This window comes from Xyrauchen texanus, chromosome 48 (genome assembly GCF_025860055.1).
Source record: "Xyrauchen texanus isolate HMW12.3.18 chromosome 48, RBS_HiC_50CHRs, whole genome shotgun sequence".
NCBI classification, from domain to species: domain Eukaryota; kingdom Metazoa; phylum Chordata; class Actinopteri; order Cypriniformes; family Catostomidae; genus Xyrauchen; species Xyrauchen texanus.
The window spans coordinates 2,337,738-2,343,738 of NC_068323.1; the positions used below are offsets into that span (position 1 = coordinate 2,337,738).

The 6,001-nt window shown below is 36.7% G+C and overlaps 1 long non-coding RNA gene across 3 annotated transcripts; it reads right to left on the reverse strand.

Moving 5' to 3' along the window:
- Nucleotides 1-2,488: 2,488 nt before the first annotated feature.
- On the reverse strand, nt 2,489-3,897 carry LOC127640018 (uncharacterized). Of its 3 annotated transcripts, none has more exons than XR_007970044.1 (5): nt 3,790-3,893; nt 3,476-3,546; nt 3,194-3,296; nt 2,648-2,932; nt 2,508-2,565 (listed from the first exon to the last, which is right to left on the reverse strand). It is a non-coding gene; the product is annotated as an uncharacterized LOC127640018 (long non-coding RNA). The 3 variants fall into 3 exon arrangements; XR_007970045.1 differs by having other exon boundaries at nt 2,521-2,565; nt 2,607-2,932; nt 3,790-3,897; XR_007970043.1 differs by having other exon boundaries at nt 2,489-2,932; nt 3,790-3,885.
- Nucleotides 3,898-6,001: the final 2,104 nt, after the last annotated feature.

Sequence of the window (6,001 nt, forward strand, 5' to 3'; positions counted from 1 at the left end):
GGACAATGCTCCATCACATGCATCCAAGTACTCCACTGCTTGGCCCAAATAATGACTTGACCCCCTTCATCACCTGATATAAATCCTACTGAGAACTTGTGGGCCCTTCTCAAATTTGAGGGACAATACACCTCTCTGAACAGCATTTGGGAGGCTGTGGTTGATCGTGAACAGGTCAAGAAACTGACCGACTCATGGATAATGGCTCATGGCCATTATTGAGAAGAATTGTGGCTATATTGAAAGGTCAAAAATGTTATTTAATTGTCATTTTGTGTTACTTATTTGTTGCACCTACTCTACAAATTCAGAATAAACAATTGAGTGTGGAGAAATTATTTTTGTAATTTAGTTGTCTAATAATTGTGCACACTTTTATATTCCCCTGAGAGACAAAACTCACTTTTTCAGGTTTGAGGTTCAGACAGACTTCATTAAACAAGTCATGTTTTGGAAAGAATATTGCACATGATTTTTGGACAAGTTTTTACACTGTTCACTTTCAGTTTTAGAGCAGCACAGATTACTGTTTACATGCTTGTTCCTGTTGGCATTCCTGTCAGAGATCAGAGAACTTCTGTAAGATTAATGTACTACTTTTATCCCATATAAATCACGGGTTTAATTAGTGTGAGAAAGATGTTGCAGTTATTATATAAAAATCACAAAGGGTTTTTCTTTTCCACATGAACAAAAACAGGGAACAGAAAAGTAGGAACGGGACGTCAGGGATGGTTGTAAAACTTTGTCAAACCATGAAGAACTCAAAGAGGTTTGAGGACTCTCAAATCTTAAGACATGTAGATTTATATGTCGACTTCAAAAAGCAGTTTTAGAAAGATTGTCACAGACTTCCAGAATTGATGTTGAACATACGGAGAGTTCCAGTATTACAAATGACCCGAGACTTGATTAAACTCTAATAATAGTTCAAGTTTTAGCAACATGAGAGTTCAAAACTAAATCCACATTATAAAGTTTGTATTTGACTGAAGAGACATGAACAACATGATGTGCGTGTTTGACATGGTTGAAATAATTCTCCTCTTTGTGTAAAATGTATTAATATTTTGACCTTCTGGGCGGTTATTGTGTGTACACATACGCCCTGTTCTTTAGATGCTTTAAAGCTTTAATTGATCTGCTTAGATGATGATTGACGGCTGGTTCGACCGGTCTGACCTGTAGCTTTATTTCAAAGAATTTCATCTTTAAAGAAGTTGTTGTGACAGAAGAGTAATAATGCTGCATTTATGTCATGTCTGAGTTTCTATCTTTCACTTCTTTGTTGATCTCGTAATTACATGTAAGAAAACGTTGAATTCTTTTCAGATTTGACAGTCGTGACGTCATGCAAAAACAGTCAAATTGGCGCTGACCTCAACAGATAAAGATCATTTCTGTTTGATTCAGCGGAAAACCTCCAAGGTTCTTTAGAATGGATGTGTGCGGCAATTTCGCCTCAAGGATCTACTGTTGGGAGGCATGAACAGGCGTTGACCACCCAGGGACAGCAGATCCAAGAAATACAGCAAACGGTACGTGCTCTGATCAGTTAAATCCTGTTCCACCTCCAGCTTCGATTTCACCTGTACCTATTCCTGAACCCGCTGATACTCCCAATACACTGCGGAGCAGCTAGTTTTATACCTCCCGAGAGGTTTGATGGGTCTTCTGATAATTGCGGGCTTTCTCATGCAGTGCAGTTTTTACCTAAAATATCACCCCCATTTACGATCCGACAGCGAGAGGGTTCACTTTATGATTTCACTACTTACCGGCAGAGCGAGACGATGAGCCACCCCAGCGAGCAAAAAGTCGTCTAGACCACGTCTAAAAGACGTAATTGTTAGACATCCAGAAGACGTCCTCACAGGAGCCAGAATGAAAGTTTTTTATACGTCTTTTCTGGACATTGTTTAGACGTCAATTAAAGACGTGCTACAGACGTAATTGTTAGACATCCAGAAGACGTCCTCACAGGAGCCAGAATTAAGGCTTTTATACGTCTTTTCTGGACATTGTATAGACGTCAATTAAAGACGTGCTACAGACATAATTGTTAAGACATCTAAAGGCAGCCAGAATAAAAGTTGTATTAGACGCGTTTTCTGTAGTAGAAATGTCAAAGAAGACTGTTAAAGACCCATACTGACATGGAAATCCCATCTGTGCATATTTGCCAGGATCCAACTTTAAAATGTTTTTACTTTAAAACAGTGGCAGTGAGTTCGTTCTCACTGAGAAAAACCCAGTTACTCATTGTTAATGGTTGTCGTGTCATGAAACTGCAGACACGCAGACCATAGACCTAAATTAGATTGTAAAGAATATTGATAATATTGAATATTCAATTGAATAAAAGTGTAGCCTAGTGTATATAGTCTTGCATTTTTTATATCTTATAATATATTTGTAATAAACTGCTTAACATTTTCCTGTAAAACAAACTGATCACTCCAAGAAATAAATTATTTAAATCTGAAAATATATTTTTATTACAAATTTTACCCAAGCTTAAAACCAGAACAGTAAAGTATAAATTAACACAATACAACTTAAAACCTGAACAGTCAAGTATAAATTAACACAATACAACTTAAAACCTGAACAGTCAAGTATAAATTAACACAATACAACTTAAAACCTGAACAGTCAAGTATAAATTAACACAATACAACTTAAAACCTGAACAGTCAAGTATAAATTAACACAATACAACTTAAAACCTGAACAGTAAAGTTATAAATAAAAGTGCTATAAAATTTTGTTAAAACAGTAAACAATTAACAAAATGTGGCTGCTATAAGGTCCACAATATATTCATTTACAGCCACCACCCCTGACTCTCCCGGGGCATGTTTCAGATGATCAGATGCAGCAGACTTTATTTGGGCCTCTGTAGCAGCTGGGTCCCATTTCATGACAGCAGCTACAATCAAAGCAAAAAATCCACATGTAAAATAAATATACAAACGCCACTGTTGTGGTCTAGCTTGCAGCAGAGATACATAGTATACATAGATGAAAATTTGAGTACTCAAATCAATGAAATGATTATGTCTAGTTTATGAAATGCCTAGTTATCAAATCAAAAATCAAGTCAAATTACATCAAGCCTGATATTAAGCATTCCACACACACATACATATATACACACTTTTTTTTTTAATGACCATAATATGAAGCTCACCTTTTATTGCTGAAAACAATTTATTGTCTTCAATTCAAATTTTATCTTTTTTGCCCTTCCCTTCATATTGAATAGAAGTTCAATCAGCTGATTGGTGAAGAGCCTAATCCAATCAAAGACAAAAAATAATATGCAACACGATTCCAAAACAATACAATACGGCACAATACTATAAGGTACAATACGGCAGTGAGAATACTGTACAAACAAAACAACATAAGTACATTTTTATATTTCCCACTTACATATCACTTGAAAGAAATTAGAGAAAATAACACTCACGTAACAATCAGCTCCTACAGAACATCACATTCACCTCACGAGGGTTGAAATGCTCAACATACTGTTGTACACTGTGTAAATAATCACATTAAATACAAATCACATGAAAAGCACAATGAACATTTGAAAAAAGTGCATAGCATTTCTTAATGTCAAATGAACAGGCCTGCACCGCATGGTGTGACGTCATATCATCGCGGACATTACACACGACATAACTTCTCAAATATGATAATATATCCATATTTACACAACAAAGTATACATCCACAAATGGTATTTATCAAGATTATTACCACATAACATTATATTTACCCGTTCCCAGAGAGTGAGCGTCTCTCTCACACTACTCGTTGCATGTCTATCAAAACAATGACCGAGGTGAGAATGCATGCGCATAATCTCGTACGCAACACACATAGCGCCACCTGTTGACAACTCCAGGGAAATACAGGTAACCGCTGCCTTTCCTGTCTCCATAATTCACTCAACATATCAAATAACAGTTTTAAACATACAAGGCGAAAAACAAACTTTAAGGGGTATTTACCACCCGGTTACATATAGTTGTAATGTTATGACAATGACGATGTTTGTTATATTTTTTGTTGTACTTGCAAACTTGATGTAGTTTTCTTCTACAAGCATTTAATAATAATAAATAAATGACGTTTCGATTGTGGCTTTAACATATTTTCTGTCATTTATTGACTAAATCTGGATGTTAACGGACGTTTAGATTGTGGCCAGATTGGACATCTTTTTCACGTCATTCATCGACTAATTCTGGACGTCAACGGACGTCCAGATTATAGCCAGTATGAACGTCTGTTCTGAACTAGTTCTGGCTGTCAGTGGACGTTTAGATTGTGGCCAGATTGGACATCTTTTTCACGTCATTCATCGACTAATTCTGGACGTCAACGGACGTCCAGATTATAGCCAGTATGAACGTCTGTTCTGAACTAGTTCTGGCTGTCAGTGGACCTATAGATTATGGCCTGATGGGACATAATTTATTAGTGTCATTAATCGACTAATTCTGGCTGTCAATGGACGTTCAGATCATGGCCTGGACGGACGGACGAGATATCAACCTGTTTTGTATGTCCACAGACGTCGCTTGCTCAGTGGGACAGCGCTGCGGACAGCAAATAGCCCAGTTCTTGCTTTTTATGATCAATTCTGTGTCATCATTACTCTAAACCCAAATTACTTTGTCTTCAATGGAACAAAACAGGACTCGACGATTTTGTCGGTTCATGATTGTTATTTGCCCTGTCAACATTTTCAATGGCCACACCACAAAAAAAAAAAAAAAAATTACAATTTACTATCCACTTCAGCTGTTCAGTTATGATTGATGCAGCTGTTATGTTTGGGACACTACTCCGGAGTAACCAGAGTAACAAGTGTTGCTAAACTGAAGTCTGTCATTTCTGCACCACCAAACGGAGTTACACAAACACACCCATCACTAATATTAAACTGGAACAGGAGAAAGTATTTTAAAATTGTAAAGTTACACAATTCAGATTGAACAATTGATTTGGATGGCAAGCAAACTCCTGTTTAACAGAAACTGCATCTTCCCGTTGTCATTCATTTGTCAGAGATACTCGTATTGTTGTGATATAATCCACCGGTGTTAGGGGAGATTTGAGCGTTTCTGTTAGTCCAGACCGTTATATGAGGACACATTTCCACTGATGACAAGTCACGATGTTAGCACATGGACAGGAAAGACTCTCACTAGCTAGCACTATCAAATTTCAAACATTCAAGTCATACTTGTGATACAGTTTCAGACACTCTACATGCATCACACAATCATCCAGATGTTTCCCTATAATATAAAGATTTGCATTCAATCTGCAGTGGCCAAACCTAAATCTGGACATCAACACTGTTGGAACCAGTTATTTCCTGAAATGAGTTTTAACATGTGGCTGTATTGAGAAAAGATGTCTGCTGTCTTCTTCCCATTGATGATGTCATAGTATCCCAATACCTGACACCAGTTTACTTCTTAATTCAGTTCCTCCAAATTCCACTAATGCCGACTTTCTCTTGTTTTAATGACTCTTTAGCAAGTGTATCTGCTTCTTCATTGCCCTTAATTCCATTATGTGCAGATAACCAAATAAATCTGTCACATTCTGAACAACTAATCGGTGCAATCTTAAAAACAGATCTAAAATAAGATCTGCAGTGGATTGTCTTTTATTACACCGATTAAAACTGAAGAAGAGCAAATAACCATCCTGTTGGTCTAACATCCTCTGCCCGTTCTAATGCCCACAGAATGTGAATCTACTGTTTCAGCTGTAAAACAGATCAATCATCTTCATCTTAGTTGAGAAATATACATAACACAACACAACGATTACTATCAGGATCTTTGGATCCATCGGTATAAACTTGAAGAACTGAAATATATTTAGTATTTATATAATCATCATCTGTTTCTTTGAGATCTTCTTTATCATCATGACCAAAATCCACATCTACTGTAGACAGTAGCCAT